Source organism: Schistocerca americana, chromosome 1 (assembly GCF_021461395.2).
Source record: "Schistocerca americana isolate TAMUIC-IGC-003095 chromosome 1, iqSchAmer2.1, whole genome shotgun sequence".
NCBI lineage: Eukaryota > Metazoa > Arthropoda > Insecta > Orthoptera > Acrididae > Schistocerca > Schistocerca americana.
In genome coordinates this window covers 495,147,342-495,161,334 of record NC_060119.1, presented here as the reverse complement: position 1 = coordinate 495,161,334, position 13,993 = coordinate 495,147,342, and the positions used below count along the sequence as shown (strand labels likewise).

General features: G+C 45.1%; 1 protein-coding gene across 6 annotated transcripts in view; it reads right to left on the bottom strand.

Annotated features, from left to right (window-relative positions):
* Positions 1-13,993, bottom strand: part of LOC124604429 (polypyrimidine tract-binding protein 1) — a 263,865-nt gene that overhangs the window by 67,679 nt on the left and 182,193 nt on the right. The gene's annotated exons all lie outside the window — the stretch shown is intronic.

Sequence of the window (13,993 nt, the reverse complement as noted above, 5' to 3'; positions counted from 1 at the left end):
AGAATGGTTTTCTTTTACAATAGTTTCTCACAGACTTCTGCATCTCTTAACTGATTAAAATACTGAGTCCTGCTGAATAAGGTAGATGGGGACTGGTTTCAGTGAGGAACTAAATTTATTGCTACTGAATGAGCACAAATGTCACACTGCAGAAATTAACACAGAGGTGAAAATATCTTAGCAAACTGAATGGATTCTAGCTATCAAAGAATTTTAATACTTCCTGATGTAGTTCTTTATTTGTGGCCATTACTGTCAAATGGTGAATGCAAAATATGATGTATGGGCAACAAGTTTACTATAATCAGATTACTCTCTCTCCAAACAAAGAATAATCACCCCTTACTTTCACAATTAATCAGCAAACTTGGCTGTATATAGTATGGTGTATCAAAACGGTGGTTCCCACTTATGCTAATGACAGTGCATTGATAAAGCAACATTTACCAAAAGAAACAAAAGTTGAGTTGAGCAGACAGATATAAATAACAGTCATTTACAAGTATTCTGCTACTGGGAACATGTAGATTAGCTTGTTTGTCTAGAAAAGTCCAAATAATAAATACTTTACAATTGTTGCTAATATATACAGTAGGCAGTGGAGCCTAATGTTGCTCTGGGAGACTTTTTGGTGGCATTCTATTGGATTACATGGAAGCCATTCTCAACAGGGCAACAGATTGTTCAGAAGATATTTCAAGATTAGATATTTCAACTGCAATTTACTGAAGTTAAATCCAACAATTCATGCAAAATTTTACATAACTAAATATGGATACTAAAGAAGCAATAAAGGTATGTTGGTTTGTATCTGATGGTATGTAAAAAGCTTGTTTAATAAAATGTGGGGAATGTTAGATACTGAAGTGTAGTGAAGGGCTACTATTAGGAAGTGCTCTTTATTACAGCTCTGCGGACACAGAAGTGCCTTTTCTGCCTGTTAAATCTTTTGAAGGGAAGAGCAGTAGTTTTATGTCTTGGAAATGAAATGGCATAGCAGAGGAATATCATCTACTACATGGTGAAAGATACAGCTGACTGCCCGACATTATTCATCCACACTTTCACTGCAACAGCTCAAAGGCTGACTGACACGCAAGCCAAATTAAACATACTGCAAGAAGATGCAGAGGATGCTGGCCTCAAGATAAATATAGGCAAAACAAAGGAAATGAGAGTAAATTCAGAGAACATGGAGGTGCCACTGTTAATAGGGGAGCAGCAGGTGCTCAACTCATTCCTGTATCTGGATAGTGTAGTGACAGAAGATGGTGTAGCTGGAGATGACTTGAAAAACTGCATTAAAAAGGCAAATGCTGCCTTCATACAAATATATCCAATATGGAAAACTGGAAATATCTGGTACAAAACAAAACATCTATATTTTTTATACAAATGTGAAGGCTGGCCTTCTGTGCACCAGTGTAAGCTGAAAAATGGATAAAAAGATAACATCCCAGTTAGAAATTTTCATAAATAGAGGTCTTTGCAGCACCATGAATATCTGGTGGCCAGAAAAAAATATGTTATGTGGAGCTCTGGTCAATAAAAAACCAGATATCTGAAGACCAGATACAAGAGAGAAAGTGGGGGTGGTTGGGGAAACACTGAGAAAACCAGATGGAGCCATCGAGAAAAAAGGCATTGGAAAGGAATCCCCAGGGAATAAGGAAGAGAGGAAGACCTTGGGGAACATTGAAGACGACAGTGGAAGGGGAAGCAAAAAGAGTTGGCGAAACCCGGGCAGAACCGATGCAAATGGCCAGTTCTACTGGATGCTCTATGCCCTCATAGGGGCCAAAGGAATTAAGTCAGTCATGAAAGTCTTTCACTGCAACACTGTGTAGCAGAAGTTATATACCAAGTTGCTCCTACTAACGCACCCAAAAGCACACCCAGACATGAGCTAAGCAAGGGGGAGAGTTTCTTGCTTTCTTCAAACTTACACTGAACAGATAAAGTCTTCCTGTTTGGTGTGGCACAATGAAAGTTTCATTGGATATTTTTCCTGCCTCGTCATTGGAAATGCCTATGTGACGCCAACAAACCATACATGGCTCAAACGAGAGCAGCACTTTTTCCCCAAATGTTCGTCACAAAAAAATTAACTTCCTACTAATTCTTGCATACTCACCAAATACTGTTAATATGTCTCACAAATTTCACCTGTACAGATTATCCCTCAATTCAGATGGAGCAACAATATGTTGACTGTTGATGTTCGACTAACTTAGTGACTGACTGTTTACGGTGGTGTTGAATGCTTTTGAAGATAATCATACACCTTAGCAGAGAAGAGAGTAGTTATTCTGAAGACAGGCCTAGTCATTACACCCGGATATATAGCTTTAAAATTAGACGTCAAAAAGAATTTAATAATTGTACATGAAAACACTGTTCTGACTGGATGTTAGTAGGGACTGAACAGGCAACATTTAACCCATAAGTACATGTATGAGTTACAATATACCCAGATAGCTTTGGTATGTTGGCAGCACTGTTAAATCAGTTCTACAACTATGACCTCCCACATTCTGTTAAATCAACTGTTCATACTTTTAACCATTTTCAAGTTCAGCAGTTTCACACATTGTCCTGTGGAGCAAAGCATTCGTGTTGCTTATACCTTGGTAAAAATATCTTCCACACATGTGAAAGTAGCCACTATAGTAACTGAACTTTAAGAAGAGATTGCACATTCTAAAATTATGTCACATGGCATCCTATTGTGCAAATGAATATGGGATAAATAATGACAGAGCGAAGTGACCTCATTTCAGAAAGTGATCATAATACAGATACTGAGCAGGGGGTAGATAGTAGTGATTCAAAAGCTCTGGCTGCAACATCTCAAGCAAGCTGCAAAGGAGAGGATAGCATTCTGTGGATAAAAAAGAATCTAAACCACCAAGAAATACTATCCCTCACGTATCAAATATGTGTAAGGTCCTTCACTAGAGTGGAAGGACTAACACTGAAGAAAGTTACATGGGATGTACGCAAGGAACATTAATTCTCAGTTTTCAAAGAATGTATTGGTAATGATTCTGATTAGATTTAAAAGACAAACCCTCCAGAATACACAGTCTTTGTAAGATTTAATTTTTGTCTTTATGAGAAGTGAGTTTACATCTCAAAAATACATACTTAAACTACTCTAATGTTGTGATGTGCACACTTACATTACAATTTCCTAAACAGTTTCATGCAAACATTTTTTTTTTCTCCACCTGCAGTCAAAAGTACCCCACACATGTAGCAATGTCATAAAATCGGCATGTGTGCATAAAGTTTAAAAGCCATCACAGCCAGCCTTATGTGTGGGTGGATTCTCTCCTCGTGGTGCAGAATCTCACAATTCTATCATCCAAGGATTATAGAAATGCAATGGGTCCAGTGTCCTGGATGGTAGCAAGGACAATGTATTTTGGGAGGAGTGTTACAGAGCTACTGACAGTGGTTAAAACAGAGATGGGCAAAGTCATTCTTTTTACAGAACCATTCCTTTTGAGATAGTATTTCCTATTGAATTAGTTCAATGAATTAGTTTAAATGAACTGCACAGTTAATTTTTATTGTTAAGTTACCAGCAAATAAGAGCACCCTTAAAGTGACAAATCGAAGCGAACTTTTGTTGCTGAATAACCTTTTGCAACAGACACAGTTGTTTCTAGGTACTTTTTCCCCATGCATGTGCCATGTTTTTGTTAGGCTGGGCTGACCGCTTTCATTTTATCCCAAGTCTTTATTTGGGAACCTGCAAAGTGGGAGCCACTACAGATTAAATTATTCTCATTGTCACCAAGAGCATTTATCTGCTTTTTTTTTTTATTTAACACTGAGGACACAAACGACACTGAGGGACCGCGTACAGCGGGCTGCCGGGTAAGATACATGGGAGGACCAAGAGAGTTTTGTATCAAGCATGAGCCCCATGAATTTCGTAGTTTCAATGAACAGAAGGGCAACAGGTCCAAGATGTAATGATGCTGGTAGAAACCATCTGCACTGTCAGAAATTCATACCGACGATTTCGTCAGTGGAAAAACAAAAGCCACTGTTGATGCTCCAGGAGTTAAGATGATCGAGACATCGCTGAAGATGCCGCTCAGTAGTACACGTCCATTAAGAAATGCAATAGATGGCAAAATCATCAACAAAAAGGGAGCTGGAGATGCCCGGCAGGAGACAGCACATTATAGGGTTAATGGTGATGCAAAGAGAACAACGCTCAGAATGGAACCCTAAGGCACACTGTTTTCCTAGATAAATGCGTCCAGCAAGGCAGAACACACAGGCACCTAGAAAACACTAGGTTTTAAAAATTCCTGAAGGAAACTGGGCAGGCGGCAACAAAAGCCCCACATGTGAAGAGTACAGAGGATACCAGTTCAACGACAGGTATTGTAGGCCTTCTCCAAATCGAAGAAACACGGCCAGTCTGGGATTTCTGCAGAAAACCACTCCTGACCTGCATGGACAAAGTAATGATATGGTCGACTGCAGAACACCGCACTTTAAATTCACACTGTGCAGTTGTTAGTAAATTGCGAGAAACTAGCCATCATACCAGAAGACCATGAACCATACGTTCCATCACCATGCAAATGCAGCTGGTGAGAGATGAGGCGGTAGCTAGAAGGAAGGTTTGTGTCCTTACCGGGCTTAGGTATGGGTATGACAGTGGCTTCACGCCAAAGTCTGGAAAATGTGCCCTCTGCCCCGATGGGTCTGTACGTGTTCAGCAGAAAGAGCTTGCCTGAAAGACAAAGGTGCTGAAACGTCAGAATGTGGGCAGCATCTGGCCCTGCGGTGCAGGATCAGGATCAACCGAGAGCATGATCTAGCTCCCTCACAGTAAAGGCAGCATAGTAGACTCACAATTCTGAGAAAAAAAACTGTATCGCCTAAGCCTCCTCCGCTCGTTTCCAATATAGGAAGATGAGGTGATATTGCAAAGAGCTTGAAATGTCCACAAAATGGCGGTCCAGGGTATTGGAGATAGCAACAGGGTCCACAATAACATCAAGGGGTGGAACTGTTAAAACAACTAGTGAATGCAATCCAGCTAGCTTTTTTGCTTTCCCAAAGAACGCAAGAAGACTTTGCGTGCATCTGTTTATAATTAATAGAGTTTGCCATCATAGGATGACAGTTCAAAACACGGAGAGCACATGTCCGTGTGCGAATTGCGTCACGGCATGCCTCAGTCCACGAAAGGACCCTGACATATTGAGTAAACAGGAAGTGCAAGGAATGAAACATTCTATAGCAGTAAGGATAACGTTTGTGAGATATTCCACCTGTTCATCATAACTATGGAAATCATGTTCTTCGAAGGTCGTCAGGGAGGAGTAAAGCCGCCAATCAGCCTTAGTAAGCTGCCATTTAGGTGTGTACGTAGATGGGGTAGGAGTCAGCAAACGGATAGCCAACATTAAAGGTAAAGTGTGGGGAAGTCTGTACTTAGTACGCAGAGCCAAAAGAAGGGGCTATTCCACCAAAATGTGGGCTACTGACTGGAAGGCTCCACAACCACAAAGTTGGGATGGCTCATTACACAAAAGAAAACCATTGGTCGGCCTGGTATGGCCGATGTGGAGACGAAACAGTGTGGTCCAGTCCCTTTGGGAGAGGTGAAAGGAAGAACGCCATGGGCCTGGTGTCACCTTAATCGCACGAAGTTTATTAGACAGGGAAGTAGCCAAGAGTTGGCCGACGATTGTGTGAAGTGGGATTTGATATGAAGCCATAAATCTGCTGCAGGGGGGGGGGGGTTACCGAGAACGGGGAGGGGGGGGGGGGGGGGAGGGATGGTAAGTGACTGCTCTCCCAGCCAAACTATCAGCAAGCTCATTACCTGGAATACTCACATGGCCAGGGACCAAAAGGAAGTCAATGGAACAAGCAGCACGGTGAAGATCAGGGAGATGGTCGTGGATGGCAGAGACCAAGGGATGGCGCGAAAAACACTGGTCAATGGCCAGAAGGCCACTCATTGAGTCCGTACTTAACAAAACGCGTCTGTGTTGAGACTGTTTAATAAAGGTAAGGGACTGGGAAACTGTCATCAGTTCTATAGTAAACACTCCACATGTAGGTGGCAGTAGATGATTTTCCATGCCAACAGAGGATGTGAAGGCATATAACACACGATCAGCAGATTTAGAGCCACCAGTGTAAAAAAACAACAGCATCCCGAAACTCCCATAAAATTCGGCGGAAAAAGGAACGGAACACCATCGGGGGGATGGAATCTTTCGGACCTCGGCAGAGATCCATCCAAATTCGGGACCGAGGAACTAACCAGGGGAGAGGGGGGGCAAAGGAAGCTGAAAATCACGGCGAAGAGAAACAAGGCGGAGCCCAACCGGTAAACTCGCCCAAGGGTGGGAATCAGGTTGGCAACGTCCATGGTCTGGGAATAGGATAGAATAGGAAGGATGAGTGCGAGAGGAACGGACAGCGATTGCATAAGACACCAGAAACTGGGACCACCGAACAGAAAGGGTGGGGGGATGGGGGCAGCCCAGCTTCAACCAGGAGACAATGAACAGGGCTAGTAGGGAAGGCACTGGTGACCAAACATACACCGCGATGGTGGACTGGATCAAGCACATGCAGTGTGGAAAAAGCAGCGGATAAGGATGGAGCGGTACGCACCCCAAGAGGTGTAGACAAGGAAGCGAAGAACACTGAGTTTACGGAAATATCCTACCTTCAGAAATTTGATATGAGGCAGCCAAGTGAGCTTGTTGTCGAAAAGAAGACCCAGGAAATGAAACTGTGGGACCACAGGCAATCGTTGCGCATTGAGAGAGAGCTCCAAATCGGGGTGGATCGTAGTATGGCGACAGTAGTGGACCACCACCGATTTTAAAGGAGAGAATTGAAACCAGTGTGAGAGGGTCCATGCAGAGGCATGCCGTATAGCTCCCTGGAGCTGCCACTCTGCAGAGGAACTAACCCAAATGCAGAAATCGTCCACATACAGAGCAGGGGTGACCAAAGGACCGACAGAGGCCACAAGTCCATCGATAGCAATGAGGAAAAGAAGTACACTCAATACAGAACCCTGTGGGATGTCAGTCTCCCGAGTCTGTTGAGAACTAAAAACAGTACTAACCTGAACCCTGAACGACCGATGGAACAGGAACTGGCAGATAAAAAATCTGGAGTGGGCCCCGAAAACCCCACTGATGAAGTGTAAGTAAGATGTGATGTCGCCAAGCCGTGTCATAGGCCTTGCGAAGGTCGTAAAATACTGCAACCAAATGGCGGCACTGGGGAAAAGCCTGCCGAACTGCGGATTCCAAGCAAAGTAAATGATCTATCAGAGACCGTCCCTCTCGGAAGCCTTACCAACATTTGTCAGACTAATTGGCCGATAGCTTTCAACAAATAGGGGGTTCGTACGAGGCTTAAGGACAGGAACCACGATGCTATACCTCCACTGAGAAGGGAAGTCACACTGGAGCCAAATACGGTTAAACACTTGGAGAAGATGTTGCCGTTGTGGAGCATTGAGATGTTGAAGCAGTTGGTTATGAATGGAGTCTGGGCCAAGGACCGTATCATGATAAGAAGAAAGTGCAGAAAGAAATTCCCATTCAGTAAAAGGTTCGTTGTAAGATTCTGACTGACAAGGTGTAAAACATAAGGCAGAAGCATCTGGTGAGGGAAAGCAGCCGGATAGGAGGCTGATGCCGATGCCGTTGCAAAATGGGTCGCAAGATGTTCTGCAAGAATCAATGGGTCCATACAAAGGCCATCTGGGAGGTGAAGGCCTGGGAGGGTGGACTGCCGGCGGCAACCTTGGAGAGAGCGAAGTGAAGCCCATACCCATGACATAGGGACAGTAGAACCGAGGGAAGAAACAAAGCATTCCCAACACATCTGTTTGCTCTGTTTGATTAAATAACGAGCTTTAGAGCAAAGGTGATTAAAGGTAATAAGGTTGGCAACAGAAGGGTGCCTCTTAAGGTGTTGCAAAGCTTAACAGCGATCACGTATGGCAATGGTAATGGCTGTACTCCACCACGGGACTTACTGATGGTGAAATGGTCCAGATGAGTGCGGTACAGCAAGGCTAGCAGCACGAACTATCGCGTCAGACACGTCACGTAGGATCTCATCAATACAACCCGACAAAGAGGGAGAGAACACGACCTGTGCAGTGTATAATAGAGGCCAATCGGAACGTTGGAAAGACCAACAAGGTAACCTGTCCATTGGGGAGCAGGAAGGGAGCGAGAGGATCAACGGGAAATGGTCACTATCACAAATGTCGTCATGTGGTGACCAGCGTAATGAAGGGAGGAGGAAGGGAGAAAAAAGAGAAACATCAATGGCAGAAAAGGTACCATGGCTGGCACTGAAATGAGTAGGGGAACCATCATTAAGAAGGCACAAGTCGTGGTCTGCAATAAACTGGTCTATGAGAAGACCTCGTCTAGATGGAAATGCACTGCCTCACAAGGGATGATGAGCATTAAAATCCCCGAGAAAGAGGAAGGGAGGAGGAAGTTGCTGAAGAAGGGCAGTTAAGGCAGCAGGTGTAAGAGTCCTGTCAGGAGGGAGATAAAGATTGCAAGTTGTGACCCTAACAGCAAGCGCTTCTAACGTAGTTTGAAGAGGAATCCAAGTGCTACCAACATCTGTACGGATCAACTTACAAACGACACCAGAGGCCCGCAGGGGACCGACCCGATTTCGACAGAAAACACAGAACCCACAGAGGGTGGGTGAGTGATCATCAGTAAAATGAGATTCCTGTAGAACCCCACAAGCTGCAGAGTAACGCGAATTAAGGGAATTTAACTCCAGAAGGTGATGGTAATATCCATTACAATTCCATTGGATAACCACGGAACGGTGATTCAAATGGGGGTTGAACAGGCTAAAGCCAGTCATGCCACCGGGTCCATGAACAACGGGTCATAATCTGGTTGTGAAGCTGGGGATGGGACCTCTGGTGACACCAGAGGATCCTAGTCCCGGGACTTATGTTTCTTTTTCTTTTCTGTTTGAGATCGAGAAGGGCTGCACTGCAAAATGGAGCCAGCTGCAGCAAGATCGGGAACAGAAAGAGATCGAGCGACCTGGGGGCCGACAGACTGTAGTTCTGCAGTCGTCGTGTGGCAGCAGACCTTTGGCCTGGAAGGTGCTGGGAAGGGGAAACCCGGGAGGGACATCCTTGACTGGCAGATGCCGAAGAAGTGTGACATTTCTCTAGCTGGGGACAGGGACCAACGCCTGGAGGAGAAGGTGTGGGAGCCGCAGGGGATGGGCGGAGGAAAGGGGTCCAGGACTGGGGTAAGGAAGGGGGAGGAAGGGGTGAAAATGTAACTAAAGCATAACTAGACGTCATGGACACAGGGTGAAAATGTGCATACTTCTTACGAGCCTCAAGGTAGGTTAAACGATCAAGGGACTTTTACTCCTGTATCTTCTTTTCCTTCTTATATACTGGGCAATCTGGTGAACATGAAGAATTATTGCCATGACAATTAACACACACAGGAGGGGGAACACATGAATTCCCCTCATGGAGTGGACATCCACAGCCACCAAAGAGAGGGACCTGCCAACAGCAGGAAGACGTGTCCAAATGCAAGCACTTAAAATATCTCCTAGGAGGTGGGATGTACAGCTTCACATCACATCAATAAACCATAATCTCTACTTTCCCATGGAGGGTACCACTTCAAAGGCAAGGATAAAAGCACCAGTATCAATGCGATTGTTCTTGGACCCTTCTGAACATGCCGAAAAAACTGTACACCCCACCATCCAAGATTGTCCTGAAGTTCATCAATTTGAAGGATCACGTCCCTGTGAAATCACACCTTGAACCATATTTAGAGACTGGTGGGGAGTAACAGACACAGGAATCATGCCAAGATGGTTACAGGCATGAAGGGCCGCAGACTGAGCAACTGAAGCAATTTTGATCAACAACAAACCCGGCCACATCTTGCTCAGGGAGTCCACTTCGCCAAACTTGTCTTCAATATGTTCCACAAAGAATAAGAGTATCCCCATCAGTCCTGGTGCAAACCAGATAGCGGGGGAAAGGTTTTGCCCCTAGCCGACGGGCCTGACCCTCCTCCCAGGGTGTAGCCATAGAATGGAAGGCTGAAGGGGCAGGCGAAGCAGCACTAAAAGAATCAATTCCACGCAGAGAGACAGCCGTAGAAGAACGGCCAGAGTTCCGGACCTGTATGCGTTTCATTTGTATAGCGTTCGCCCTGATACCACCCACTCAGATCAGGGGCTCTCCTCACGGGCACCACCCAGCCACAGCAAGGGCCGTCTCGCACGGCGGCCATTGCCGGAAGTTCCGATGCTCCAGGATGACAAACAACCACTCCTAGGCTTACATGAGGTGGACACAGCTCAGGTATCTGAAGTGTGATCCCTGTGTGTTCAGGGGGCTCAACCAAAAGGGTACATAGCAACCCCACCACACGGTCTGGCTACCATGCTGGCTATGCACCCTAGCATCAGACAACGACGTGAAAGAAAAGGCGGAAGGAACTAGGAGGGCACAAGTCTGAGATACTAGGTAAGGTGCTCTTCCCCAAATGGCTCACACTACGGAATAGAAATTTACTAATGGAGGTCAAACCCCAGAGGGGGACCAGGGAATGCCAAAAGGATGAGGTGATTACGCAACAAAACTAAATTGCAAAACCAACATAACCAGGATGATAGCAGGGCCAACATAAGCAAGGACACCAAGAGAGGGAGAGGAGAGGGCGAAGGGGAAGGAGCAAGGAGAGGAAAGGAGGGAAAGGGCAAGGAAATGCAGCCCTGAAAAGAAGGAAGGCTGCAATAGCTCGGGGCCCATGCTCGCCACACACGTACTCACGAAAGAACCATGAGCCCCTGGGGGGTGGGGGGCTTGCTTGTGCTGTCGGTCTGTGGAGCCCAATGCAGGAACACAATTGGTGGTGCGCACCAGCAACACAGAGGCCGGCCGGGCTAAGGTATCACATTGCAACACCGTTGCAAAGTACCTTCAAGGTGGCGAAGGAAAAGACCGTTAGCCTTTGGTGGACTATTTCGAGCCTTTCCGATTAGCAAAGGAAGCCTCGGCTGTTGTGTGGCTGGAGGGACATCTGAAGTCTTCACGAGAGTACTATTCCTGTCCTTTTCAATATACTGGTTGTGTAGCTGGTGGCTTCGCACCTTGAGACGAGAGTTTGACGGCTTGTTGCACAGCTGGACGTGAGGGATGATTATGCTACCTTGACACTGCGCAATTTCACAGCCTCACAGCTGAATTTGAGGTCACATGTCTATGGGGCCACGTCCTTCATGGAGCAAGGGGTAATAAGAACAGAACTACAGGTGCCAGAGGGGAGAACTCAGGGTTTGCGACAAGCCAGTAACTTGCGAGCAACTGAGTAAGCAACTTTTTCCTTTACCGAGATCTCTTGGACAGCCCGCTCATCAAGACACACAGGACAATCCCAAGTGGCAGTGGCATGGCCGCCATTGATGTTGATAGAGCAGGGAGGAGGAAGCCGACAATCATCCTCCTGCGCATCCCTACCATTGGCTACACGTTTACTTGGGAGTCTACAAGATGTTCTAGTGAAACAATGACACTGGTAGTAGCGCATCAAGCTCAGAATGTTTAGTTAAAATGTGATAATTTCATAACCAGCTTTGATCTTGGATAGAAGCACCCTTCTATCAAAGGTGAGAAAAACAGCGCGTGTGGGCACTAAGATGGGATCTACCTTCTTCATCACCCATTGCATGGCAACGACACCCTGACCAGAGAGGTAAGATTGGATTTCAGCCTTGGTCAGAGCATCGAGCAACCTAGTGGTAATAACACCTTGGGAAAAATTCAGAGTTCTATGGACCTCGACACGAACAGAGTAGCCATGGAGAAGCGAGGCAACAAGCAGTTGTTGAGCTTCAAAATCGGAAGTAGGCTCCGAAAGTAAAGTGCCATTCCGTGAACAAGAGCAGGATTTCACGGACCCGGCAATTCCATCAACACACCTTTCTGAATAATAAACGGATTTATCATGGTGAAGGACTGACCGTCTTCAGTATGAGACCAAGAGGAACTGTGGTGCAGTTGGAAGGGTCTTTGAATCGTTTGCCTCATTTCATTTACGTTTCGTAGACATTGATTGGGAAGGTGAAGGTGATTGGCTCACTGCGAGAAAATCCCCATGATTGCAAACGTCTCCAATGGTGCACTCCTTGCAACTAGGGGCCCCTCACCTTATTCCCAGTAACACCCCAGACATGTTCCCCAAGGGAGGAGGAAAAGAATAACAAGAGGATAGACAGGCAGAACGGACAAGGGAGGAGGAAAAGAATAACAAGAGGATGGCAGAACGGAAGGGAAAAGATACTGCAAAGGCTGGTGGGTCCCAGTGATGGCCAAGCACGAACCCGCCAAAAAGTGGCAATGTGGCGAGCCGTGGGGGGGGGGGGGGGGACTATGCAGAAGTTATAATTACAAACACGTGATTCTTTTGTGTAATCTTAACTGAAACACCCTTGGCATTTACTACTACAAATTGCGTATCCGTTACCAAAAATGTGTACCACGAAACTCTTGCACACAGCAGTGTTTGAGCGCTAAGGCTAGCAATTGTCGACAATAAAAACACTGATGGAAGGTCTTTGCGTTCTACCGATTTGTGATTAGGAAGCTAACCGCTTAAGTATTCACAGAACACACCAGCTACAATAACTGTGACATGCTTCAGCGAATCCAATGTTAGTGGCCAGCCAACATTAGTTCTTTCTCGAGCTCCACACGTTCTCTGTTTTGTCGATACTTGCAGAATCTTGTCAAATGAGACCTGCTGCACGCTGGAAACACTGTCACTGCACTCAAAAAACAAAGTTATTTTATTTGAGCTCTGATTATTGCTTTGACTTGTTGCCCAACAATGTCTTTTCTACTATTGTTAACACTCTCTATTGCTGCTGTGCGCGCACGCGGTGCGCTAATCAAGGAAGATACTGTATTTCCACTAGGGGATGCCTACTATGTTTAATCTGTGATATATGTCTCTAAGGTCGATTAATCGTTATGTTTTGGGTTTTCTAGCCGAGTAGAAACTAGTTTTGAATTCAAAATTTAGACGGTGAAACTAATAATGTATATTAGCCTTCCGTAATTATGTGAATGTATTTTAATTCACTTGATAGCTCGCAGACACACACATCCATTTTGTTTTCATTTGACGCGAAAGCAGTAAAAGAAGAGGAAACAGCAAAATTACTAAATGTAAACACGGGTCACGTGGAGACTACATACTTCTCCACTATAACTCAGACTGCTCCTGCGCATCAGCCTCGGATCCACAGTATTTCCAAACCAGGGCAATACTAAGATAGTGGCGTCCCCCGCCCTCGAGAGTTTGAGATACGACGGCAAAAATCTAAAAAATCGTATTTTCAAAAATATGTTCATTTTGTGGCGCACATCTTTCTGAAGAGTCTAATACATAAAACATACATCTTCGAGGAAATGTAAGTCATGTTATTTGGTCTTAGGTGTGCCACATAGCAATGCCACCCCTCTTCACACAGCGTTCTTCTATCGCACGTCACTGTATTTCGCTCCGTGTAATTGAAACGCTTATATTTTGTTCTGGATACCATCAAACTATATTCACGACAGTGGAAATTAATATGTCCCGTGATGAAACAAACTTGCAATTAATATTGGATGGGGTTATTTGTACGCGGGAGAACAAGAACTCTTTCAGAACATTTGCACTCTTTATTGCTTATTAGGCAATAACTTGCTGCTCTGTGAGACAAAATTAAGTATAGGATACATAAAACCAATAAAGACAAGGGACCAACACGACAATACACATTTCAATTCTTAGGTCCTAGCGTTTCTTTCTCTCTAATCTTGCTACAGCTTTACACAGCGTGCTTTCCTTTCTGCGAAAAAATCTATTACCTCAAAGTTCGTCAAACGTTTTGCTAAATGAAAAAT